Source organism: Mchenga conophoros, linkage group LG7, assembly GCF_057382185.1.
Source record: "Mchenga conophoros isolate Kocher_MC1m ecotype Shallow Benthic linkage group LG7, M_conophoros_male_GT1.1, whole genome shotgun sequence".
NCBI classification, from domain to species: Eukaryota; Metazoa; Chordata; class Actinopteri; order Cichliformes; family Cichlidae; genus Mchenga; species Mchenga conophoros.
In genome coordinates this window covers 39,858,260-39,870,631 of record NC_140532.1, presented here as the reverse complement: position 1 = coordinate 39,870,631, position 12,372 = coordinate 39,858,260, and positions in this window count along the sequence as shown.

The window sequence follows — 12,372 nt, the reverse complement described above, 5'->3', positions numbered from 1 at the left end:
CTTATTGTGTTGTGGCTGATATGACATGATATTTTGCTCTTTAAAAGCACACTCCATTATCCACTTTGACTTTGCCATGGATACCAATTGTATGTTTTCGCTGCAAGCCATTTTGCCTGTGCCCTTTGCTTTAACGTGTTGTCTATAAATACCTACCCCTTGGTAAGGGCAACTTTTGAAAAATATTTATCGTGTTTTGCTGTGAGAATGTGAGGACCTTACGTAATTGGACCAGAGATTGGACCAAATTCAGGGAACCAAAGATAGTTAAAGGGATTTTCTTTAAAAAAAAAAAAAAAAAAAGATGACAGCATTGCTTGTTTCAGATACGTCCTACTAATCAGTGCCCACTCTCACCGCAGGGGAAATGCTTCCATACTGAAAATGTTTCCCATGAATTAAGCCTTGAGCAGCATCACACAAATGCCTCAGGATTGTGCTTTAAAGGAACTGAAACTTGTGGTTGCCAGGAAACACTTGATAATATTTTAGGCCACTTCTCTCATTTGCTGTCTCCGGCTGGGAATTCTTCCCATCTGTGCTGCTCTTGAAATTCACCTTGTTTATCATATTCAGCAAAGACACTATTGTGGGTAGTTTACTTAATTATATCTTTAACTCTTGAAACCATTGAAACCCCAAGAGGGAAATACACTGAAGGTTTTGTTGGAAGTCAGTCCTACATCCACACAGAGGCCATCCTTCAGTCTCTAAAAATATATATTTTTGTGCAAGTATTTTCCCAGTGTTGAAACGGCTGTTATCCTTTCTAATTATCCAAAGACAAACATCTCCTCCTAAGCTCCCAATGGGATACATTTCCAAGGAAAAACAGGATGGGGAACACAGGGATGACACAATTAAAATAAGTCTAAATGTGTCTTATTCTGTCCAAAGACAGTTCTTACATAATAAAAACACAAATATTACATTTCACCACATGTGCTCAGATTGGACATTTTTAGATGGGCTAAACTAAAATCGAACTAAAAACTTGAAGAATTACTCTATGAGAGTTTGTTGTTTTTGATCTTCTGTATTTATCCCCTTTGTCGTGGTGGTGTTAAGTACTATTTTTGTTTGCTTCATTTTTTCTTAGCTTTTTTAATCTATAAAGTAAGTATGTCCACTTTCAGTCCTCTGATTATTATTACAGTGTATTTCTGCACTATAATGGCATATTTCTATATGTCATATAATGGTAAATTGTACTGTTCGTTTCTTGTGACCTTGCTTTGCTGCTTGTGGTCAATAGTGTGGTTAGACTCACTGCATTAGTCTAAAAACAAAATGTTGAAACAAGGAAACTGACCCTCCAAAAGTTGATTCTGTTCATCTGGACGTAGCGTTTTGTGGGAGAAACGTTTCGTCACGGAAACTGACATATTATTATCAATTTCCTAATAATATTGTATCAGTTCTGTGTTCCTGTTGACAACGCACTTCTTTAGGCAGTTAAATCACTGTACTTAACAGGGACATTGTGTTCATTCACATTACTTTAGTCTGCATGAACACATTTGCATGCCGATATTTTCACCTACTATGTGAAATACAATAGAGGCTCTTTCCAAAAAGAAAGAGTGCTGTCATTGGTCAGCTGTCTTTAGCACTAGGAGTGCAACTAAAGAAGATTTAGACGCCTACATGCTTAAGTTTTACATAATTTGCAATGCTTTCATCTTATGGATATGAACTTACTTATTAAACTGTGAAAACACTCAATTATCAACACAGCTCCAGTTCGATCTCTTCACATATTTATGTATATTGTTACAAACCCCCATTTTCTCACTTTTTTCATTATCAGTTGTGGACATCAGCTTAAAAATTTAAATTAACACTAACATAAACAGAATATTTGTAGGACGAACGCCAAGGTGTGAGGAAAAAAATGTGTATTCCCTATTCGTTTAGTAAGCGGTTGCTGGTAGTTTCTAAAATTGAAATTGGTTGCGAGATATTTGTGGTCTTGCAGGGTCTTTCTGTGTGGAGTGCATGTCCTCCCCGTGTTTGCGTGGGTTCTCCCCGGGTACTCCGGCTTCCTCCCACAGTCCAAAGACATGCACTTTGTGGGGATAGGTTAATTGAAAAATCTAAATTGTCCATAGGTGTGAATGCGGGAGTGAATGTGAGTGCGACTGGTTGTCTGTCCTGTGTGTTGGCCCTGCGACAGACTGGTGACCTGTCCAGGGTGTACCCCGCCTCTCGCCCTATGACAGCAGGGATAGGCTCCTGCGACCCTGAAGAGGATAAGCGGAAGCGAATGGATGGATATTTGTGGTCTTACACTGAAACCCTCCTAATTTCTTTGATTACTAGCAGAATATCGCAGTTGCCTGTTGCATGGAAGATGTCAAATTTTCTCTTAACCCTTACCAACTGTTCACTAAGCAGTACTGAAACAGTCAAAACTGCAACACAAACTGGAAACTGAGACAAATTCCCATCAAAGTAAAAGCTGTGCTTTCTGAAAGCTGTTGGCTGCAGCAGTAAGGCACAACTTCTACTTTGAAGATGAACATTCTTCATTTCTGGTTTCTGTTCTAACCCTTTTTTCAAGTTAGTTAGTAGCTGGCAAGTGTTTGCAAGACAAGTTAGCATTTTCAGTGGACACTGTTACTTTCCCCTATAAAAGGTCCAGGTGATGAGGGAAAGTAACAAACGGTGTCCAGGTTGAAAAAAGGAGACAGGGAGGCAAAATGGTTAGATTTAAAAAAAAGAAAAAAAAAGAAAAGGATTTTATAAATGTTTCTATTACTAACTAAACGAAATGAGACGGAAAAGCCGCTAACACATTTTAAAGAAAGAAAACAACAAAGCTCAGATGTTGGTCAATAAAATGAAAAAAGGGGTTAGTACCAAAACACACTCCTCTCCACAGAGTCAGAGCAATCAACCACCATACACACAGCTAACTAGCTGCAACCCAACAAGGCTCTCTGGCAGTAAAGCTCACCTTTCTCTGGCCTTAAGTATTCTTAACTGCTGATGGGAGTCAGCTGTACAAAAAAATGTGGCAAAAAGGCAGGAGAGATGTCCATTTTTTTAAAACCTGTATCGCTTAACATCCATCAGGTCACTGGCAAAATGCTTTGATTAAACCCCGCACCCTTTTTCAGCCTCACAATTTACGTGTCACTTACACTACAGTGAGCTAAGCTGGCACTCTATAGTTTCCCCCTTTTAAAGAATTTACACTTTTTGCAATACCTAAATAGAACAACTTTTTGTGCAAACATTTTAATGCTAAAATGTACGAGACTTCATTTTAAATGTAACATTTTGTAATTTCTTACAATTTGCCTTTTCAGTATGCAGCTATAACAAAACCCAAGCCTGTCATGTGAGGCTGTATGCAGGAAGGAGTGGTGGTAAGGAGGACTCAATGTGCAGACGCTCGGAGGCAGAAAGTAAAGTCAAACTTAGATTTATTGCTAGATGGCAAATAGAGAACTGGTAAGGGCAGGCGGGCACAGCATGAAATGAGGGTAGATCACAACACAGACCAAAGAAAACACAGGGTTTAAATCCACAGAGGGAGCAATCGTGGAATGAGAGACAGGAGGGAAACACAGCTGGGGCAAATCAGGGCTAACGAGACAAAGGAAGCAAAACCAGACGCATTAACATGAGATACGGACTTTCAAAGTAAAACAGGAACCACAGACTGAACTCACAGACACAGACTCACAAGCAGGCACTGCAACAGAGGGAAGAGAGACGTGGGACCGGGGCAGGCACAGACACTGACTGGACACAGAATAGGGGGAGTATGGAAACCAAAACGTAAGAACTGCATAATCACACACCAAGAAGAACTGGGGAAAACAGAAATGCAAAACAGAAACCAAAACCATCGCAATAATAAACTAAGATCAGAACACAAATAAAGGTACAAAACTGAACGCTGAACGGAATGCTGTTGTTATTTGACACTATATAAATAATATTTAATTTACTTTAAATTTAGCAAGAGAAGCTGCTCTGGCAATTACAAAAAGGTCAGACTATAATGCAGCTTCTCATTCTTTTTGTGAGGCATACCAAAGTACCTGTATGTTACATAGTGATGTGAATAAGTCACAGAAATAAAAGCTGGACTTCAAATGAGGTGGGTATTGGATAACTGGATACTGGGTTTTGCAACTACAGAATTTTTATCACGTGCAAAATAAACAGAAGTGAAAGTTGGACTCTTAGTGTCAGTGTCCTGACATTTTAATCTGAACTGTGTGAGCATGGTTAAAGCTGTAAAACAAACAAGCCTGGTATTGCTGTCTCTGTAACTCAGCGTGTTAGCAGGCGACTTTCCTAATGGCTAAGGATAAACATGCTTTTCAGAGGTGTAACTCCAAGGAAAACTGCACTGCACTGAGGGTAAAAAAACAGCAGTATTTGTGGATGCTGTTTCCTTGTTTCTTTTTACTCCTTGTCTGCTCAATTGCGTGCACACTGAGGGGAATGGGGCATGATCTGTTTTTTAAATATGAATATATATATCTCATATATATATATATATATATATCACTGTCTGAGCAAAAACATGGCTCTTTTCCTGGACAAATATCTTATTTTATGTAAAATGTTAACTCTAACTAACAACACAAAGGAACATATTTACCGTTAAACATGCATATCATTACCAAAATCCCAAACTTAAGCAAAAATTTCATTTTAGTAGCAATACTTAAGAGATTTTATATTCTTAGTAGACTCCCGTACACTTTCTCTGGCATCACAGATTCATGTTTTAGTGACAGTTTTAAAAGGTGGATCATTATAAATGATTATATAAGTATCTGCAACACCACATTGGAACATTTTGCCCTTTGCAACACTGTATAGCTCCTGGATGTTTTTAACAGTCCCCTCCAATTCCGCCTCCTCCTCTTTTTTCTTCTCGAGCGGACGTCACCAGAGACATAACTATTACCCCAGCAGCTAAAAACAGGTCAAGTGTTGCTCCGTGATGTTGGCTGCAGTCCCAAGGAGAGGAAAAGGTGGTGAGATGGAGGGCAGCGATATGGGAGCAGTAGAAAGTGTTTAAAAGACAGAGTGAGTACATGTCACAGAGAGAGCGAGGGGGGAGTCTAGAGAGCGATGCTTTTACTCAACTGTGTTCCCGGCCTGCAACTCCCCTGTTTCCTCTCTGGCTCTCCCACTCTCCCTCTCACATTACGACCGGAACATCATGGAACGACACTTTGATTTTGAAATCATAATGACAGTCACAACAGGATAGTGAGTCTTAAAATAGTCTCCATGCACAGTAGCCTACGATTTTCAAGGTCAAGGTATTGCCTATGCAAAGACTAAAAGCAGCAGGGCAGATTGGTTTAATTAATTCCTATCCACACATCAGAGTGATCATTTCAGTTCAATTTTGTTGATGCCAGAGGTCACAGGAGGATGGCCAGATTGATTCGTGCTGATAGGAAGGCAACAATAGCCCAAATACCCACTTGTTCCAACCAATGTATGCTGAATGCACAACACATGGGACCTTAAAGCAGATGGGCTACAGCGGCAGAAGACCACACTGTGTGTCACTCCTGTCAGCTAAGAACTGGAAATTGAGGCTACAGTTCACACTGGCTCACCAAAACTGGGCAACAGATGACTGGAACAATGTTGCCTGGTCTGATAAGTCTTGATTTCTGATGCAATATTCAGATGGTATGGTTCAACTTTTATGCTCGTTTTGAGCGAGGGAACCCCACAACCACAACCAAAGCAGACATGACGCCAGACCACCAACCTATGACTCTCTCCCCCACCGATGTAGGAGCGGTGCTGAGCAGGATCAATGTCCACAAGGCTGCAGGCCCTGATGGCATCCCCGGGCGTGTTCTCAGAGCGTGTTCTGGGGAGCTTGCAGGAGTGCTCACAGACATATTCAACCTGTCCTTGGCCCACGCTGTGGTACCGGCCTGCTTCAAATCCACCTCCATCGTCCCGATACCCAAAAACTCCAACCCATCTTGCCTCAATGATTACCGCCCAGTAGCACTCACCCCCATCATCACTAAGTGCTTAGAGCGACTGGTCCTAGCACACTTCAAATCCTGTCTCCCCCCCACCCTGGACCCCCACCAATTCGCATACCGCCGGAACAGGAGCACAGAGGATGCAGTCTCCATCGCAATGCACTCTGTCCTCTCACACCTGGACAACAACAACACCTACGCCAGAATGCTGTTTATAGACTTCAGTTCAGCATTCAATACAATCCACCCCTCACAACTCATCAGGAAACTGACAGACCTGGGCATCAGTTCCCTCATCTGCAAATGGTTACTGGACTTCCTGACCAACCGCCCCCAACATGTCCGGCTGGATAACCGCTGCTCATCTACCATCACAATGAACACCGGTGTACCACAAGGCTGTGTGATGAGCCCTTTCCTCTACTCCCTCTTCACCCACGACTGCAGACCTGCTGATGGTTCCAACACCATCATTAAGTTTGCAGATGACACCACGGTGATTGGCCTCATCAGTGACAACGATGAGGCCGCCTACAGGGAGGAGGTGGATCGTCTGGCTGAGTGGTGCGACAGAAATAACCTGCTGCTTAACACCGAGAAGACCAAGGAGCTCATCGTGGACTACAGGAGGAATGCTGACCCACATCCACCCATCCACATTAAGGGGACGGCTGTGGAGCGTGTGAGCAGCTTCAAGTTCCTGGGAGTCCACATCTCCGAGGATCTCACCTGGACGACCAACTGCTCCAAGCTGGTCAAGAAGGCTCACCAGCGCCTCTTCTTCTTGAGGACTCTGAGGAAGAACCACCTGTCCTCAGACATCCTGGTGAACTTCTATCGCTGCACCATCGAGAGCATCCTGACCAACTGTATAACAGTCTGGTACGGGAACTGCTCTGCCTCGGACCAGAAGGCGTTGCAGAGGGTCGTGAAAACTGCCCAGCGCATCGCCGGAGCACCACTTCCTGCCATAAAAGACATCTACAGGAAGCGGTGTCTGAAAAGGGCTGGGAAAATCATCAAAGACCCCAGTCACCCATCACATGGACTCTTCACCCTCCTGCCCTCTGGGAGGCGCTACAGGAGCCTCCGGACTAAGACCACCAGGTACCGGAACAGCTTCTTCCCCACAGCTGTCAGACTCCTGAACTCTGCCTCCTGACATCTGACCCACGTTAAACTCATGGACTGAACATACACACACCCACAATGGACAACTGTACCCTCAAACACAATAATAACATGGACTGAACCACCACTCACAACCACTAGCACTTTATATAGCCTCTGTAGAAACTATCTACACCCTCACTTATCTTAACTGCACTACTGTATAGCTCTGTGTAAATAATCATTCTGTACATTCGATAATCTTTAATCCTACAACTGTTTACAACTTGCATAGTTCCCATTTCTGTATAGCTGTATATCCCAGATTCTGTAAAGTTATTTATTTCATATTCTGTATAGTTTTTCATATTTATATCCTGTTCATATCCTGTACATAGCTTGTACTCACTACAGCCTGTACATACTTATAGTTATAGAATATTCACAACATACTTCATACCGTGTACATTATAACATACCATAATAGACCCATTTCTGTAATATACTCACATATCTATATTATTGCTAATATATATTGTAATATATCTATATCACTAAAGCACTTCTGGATGGATGCAAACTGCATTTCGTTGCCCTGTACCTGTGCATGTGCAATGACAATAAAGTTGAATTCTATTCTATTCTATTCTATTCAAATCTGCCATAATATACATGAAAGCATGGACCTATCCTGCATTGTATTAATGGTTCAGGCTGCTGGTAGTCATGTAGTGGGATGTGGGGGATGTTTTCTTGGAACATTTTGGCCCCTTAGTACCAAATGAGCATTGTTTAAGCACCACAGCCTGCTTCCAACAGGATAAGACATCATGTCACAAAGCTCAAATCATCTCAGACTGGTTTCTTGAATATGACAATGAGTTCACTGTACTCCTCCGCAGTCACCAGATGTCAGTTTTATAGAGCACCTTTGGGATGGGGAGGTGTGAGGAGATTCGCATCATGGATGTGCAGCTGACAAATCTGCAGCAGCTGTGTGATATTGTCATTTCAGTATAGACAACAATCTCAGAGGAAGGCTGCAAACCACCTTATGGAATCTGGGCCACTAAGAATTAAGGCTAAAAGGGCATTTAAACCAGTCACAGGAAGATGTACTTAATGAAGTGGCCAGTGGGCTTATTTGTAGTACACAGACATTGCAGACCTTTGGCTTTCTAGCTTTTTAGTTTGTTGAAGAATTTGAAGAAATACGACTACATGCTTTCCAAATCTCTTCCCACAAGTTGGACTGGAATGATGGCAGGGTCACGTCAAGAGTAGGGCCTGGCCTTGGATAAGCCCCTCCACCAATGCCAATAAACTAGAATACTGTTAACCTTACAATGCGCAACTCTACTGGTCGAGAGCATGGGTAGGACCAGTGGTGAGTGTCACTGACTAAATTTGTTTGAGTAAAAGTACTAAAGTAGAGATTTAATATAGCTTATTTAAATATATCTATTTTATGCTTACTCCTAATTCTACTACACATTTGAAAGCAAATGTTATACTTTGTACTCTGTACCATTCATTTGAAAGCTTTAGGCACTTATTGTTTTGCAGATTTTAAAATATAATTCTGCTTTGGTTCTGTATTAGTATAAAGATACCCAGCAGTCTATAAGAAATTACAATCTCCAGCAGTTACCTTAGAGTGAGTACATTTACTTTAGATACTAATAATATTTAATAAATAATATAATCACATTCAGCACGGTGGCACGGTGGTTAGCACTGTTGCCGCACAGCAAGAAGGTCCTGAGTTCAATTCCACCATCAGGCCGGGGTCTTTCTGTGTGGAGTTTGCATGTTCTCCCCGTGTTTGCGTGGGTTCCCTCCGGGTACTCAGGCTTCCTCCCACCGTCCAAAGACATGCAGCTTGTGGGGATAGGTTAATTGGATAATACAAATTGTCACTAGGTGTGAATGTGAGTGTGAATGGTTGTCTGTCCCTGTGTGTTGGCCCTGCGACAGACTGGCGACCTGTCCAGGGTGTACCCCGCCTTTCGCCCTATGACAGCTGGGATAGGCTCCAGCGCCCCCCGCGACCCTGAAAAGGATAAGCGGAAGCGAATGGATGGATGGATGGATAATCGCATTCTGAATAAAGTTGGGGGGCTATGCCACAGGGCAGTTAGTAGGTCTGGGCCTGAATTCTTCTGAACGTCGAATCATCAGCAGAGCTCCTTTTTCATTTCATAAACATAACATATTAACTTGTGGACATGCCATTTAGAGTCAGGAAAAGGTGAGTCAATACCATGGAACTTGGCTTTTTGACATATTTGCACATGTATTTGCATATTTGCAAATCCATGACCCCTTGGAGGCAGTACGTGCAGATATAGGGGATGCACTGATGACAAACTGATCACACGAAAGTTCACTTTTCATAATCATTTTCATAAATACAACAAAACTGCATTCCCAAACAAAGCTGGTTTTGTGCTTTTGTTGACGGAGTGAAAAAGTCTGGCCGCAGTTACAGTAGACGGCTTTTCAGAGGAACCTTAAACCATCTGTGAATTGGTCGGGGTTTGGAGTTGCTTCGCTGCCTCAGGCACAACGCAGCTTGCAGTTATTGATCAACAATGAGTTGTACATCATGTGAAAGATTACTTGAAGATAAGGTGAGGACATCTGCCTGACAGTGCACCTGAATCAGAAGTGGACCTTTTGGCTCATATTCCTTCTTGAAAATTAGCAGAGAGTTACGTCCCGGTCAAAGCTTACATCTGAATCCCACTGACACTTTATGGAGTGATTTGAAACAGACATAAAAGACAAAAAAGCCCTCAAAACATCATTGAAATGAAGGAATTTTGCATGGGAGCAAATCAGAGACTGGTTGAATATTCCATCTGTAAATATTGAGTATACATATCAAGAAATGTCCAAATATGTCAAAAAAGCAAAAAGGTTTTCTACTGGACGTGCTAACTTTTTCTGCGTAGCTTGAACTAGTTAGATTACTTCTACACATGTTCAGCATAAAAGCTAAATATGAGCTTTTCCTCTTAATTAAAGAAAACATAATACAGGCACAATTTTAAATTCATACAGCTAAATCCTCTCATGAAGGCTTTCATTCTTTGAGCAACCTGAAACTACCACCTCAGTTTCTATCAGACACAGACTGGGATATTATATGAACAATTTTCTGTAATAAATGATGATCTACTTGTATCTGCTCCTGAGGCCTCCCAGGGTGAATTCGAGCGGCAGTGCAAGGTTTAGCAGCAAAGGGAAGATAAATGAGACAATTAAACAGGGCTCGATGGCACCTCTGTGACTAAAGGCTTTTCCTTCCTGCCTGCTTAAGTACAGACAAACAATAGTAAGCAGCAAAGGACAGTGTGTCCAACACTGACGGGCACACACTTAGGTGTTTATGTGCATGAGAGTGTGACTTCTCAGGTTTGCTGTAGGAATTCAGTCAGCAAACAGGCAAAGACCTGTAGACACCTAACAACACTGTGGCTGTACTGAAACATATCATCAGTAATGTATCAATTGATAATTTCTTACACATAGTATTACTGTGACAGAGCTCAGTCTTATCATTTTGTACTGAAGAACATTTGTTATTTTTGAATTCATCCAGAAGTTTGTTTTCAGTCTTTTCAAATATTATAAATAAAGCACCGAGAAATTCTATACTGAAAACAAGAGCATCTTTTTTTAAAATAAATAAATAAATAAAAGTCAGCAAGTTCAAGACAGATCTGCTTTAGTTCTGCTTTTGAAAATGGTTAGTTTCAGTTTAATTTTTTATTAGTTTCACTATTAGTTTTTAGGGTTTTTTTTTATTATTGCAGTGTGGTTGGTATTTGTCATCAGCAGAAGCTTCAGAACAGTTTAATATTTCAGCTGGTTTTATATTATTTCTGATAGTTTATTCTTATTCTATTTTTTCTCATGTAGTGTTAGTTTTTAGTTTGGTTTTAATTACTATGACACCCAATAAACATCTACTACATAATGTTATCAAATCGTGTGTAGGCCATTTGTAGATGTTGGGTTTCTTGTCTTTACTTCCTGTTGTACACCTCGCTGCAGGCCAAGAGCTCACTGGAAGTGGACAGATGGACAGTGAACAGTGGTGTAGTAGTTAGCCCTGCTCATTAAAACTGACCTCAGGCTTTGTTTTATCATCTGGATGCACTGTCCTCCCCCAGTCCTGTCTGCCATGTGACTGATGTGACTGCCTGGTCCTTGATGGTGCTGTTTTTTAAAAACCCTCACAGAAGTAAACCGTTTTCAAAGCTTTGCAGCTAAGCGGCAACCGGAGAGCAAACAAAGTCAATGTTTTTTTCTCAATTTTTAGCAATTAAAGTCCTTACTAATGGCACTGCATCTGACAGGCTAGTAAATATGTTAGTTTACCTATGAATGTGCAGCCTAGAATGTACTCTATCAACCGCTATCAGCTTCAGAGTGATGCTGCCACTTGATCACGTCTTCACTGCACAGAAAGCCAATTTACGACCCTGACTTTTTCTCTATAGATCCACACTGTTGTTGCAGCGTGTAGTTTGGCATTTTCTTGGTCCAATAAGCAATGCATTACCTGAAAAATACGCTGAACCATTTTTGGCACCTCCACAGACGTTCTTGTTATCTGTGGCATGTGCACTGATCCATCCCCGCACCTCTCAGATGTTGAGTTTTGAACTGTCATAGCTGAAAATGGGTGCTTTTGGATAATCTTTATGTATGTATTATCTTTGCAAGTGGCAACTTTTGCAAAAAAGCAAAAAACTTGTTCAGCCTTCTTCTACTCGAACTTTAGCATTTAGCTAACTCGGGCCTGTACAGTCTGAGATGTGAGATGTGTTTTTTGCAGTTTCTCTGAGTGTTGCATTGCCTGACCTTGGGGTGAATCTGCTGGGATGTCCACTCCTGGGAAGACTGGAAACTGTCGACGTAGAATGATGGACTTAAAAATGTATGGAAAAGGCTTAATAACCCTTCCCAGATTGATGGGCAGCAACAGTTTTTTCTCTGAGATCAATTATTTCTGAGATCATTGCTGATGTCTTTCCTTCTTGGCATTGTGCTATCAAATACCTGAATTCTCCATGTCTTTCATAGAGGTGCTGATGCTCAATTAATCACTTGCACTTGATTAGAGTCCTATGAAAGCAGTAAGGGGCTAATTCGTTTTTTCACACACTGCTTCTGTTTTTGGTTTCTGTTATTGAAATAATGACACTGGTAATGTGTCATGTGTTGTTAATTTTAGAACCTGCTAACGACCAGCTGATCT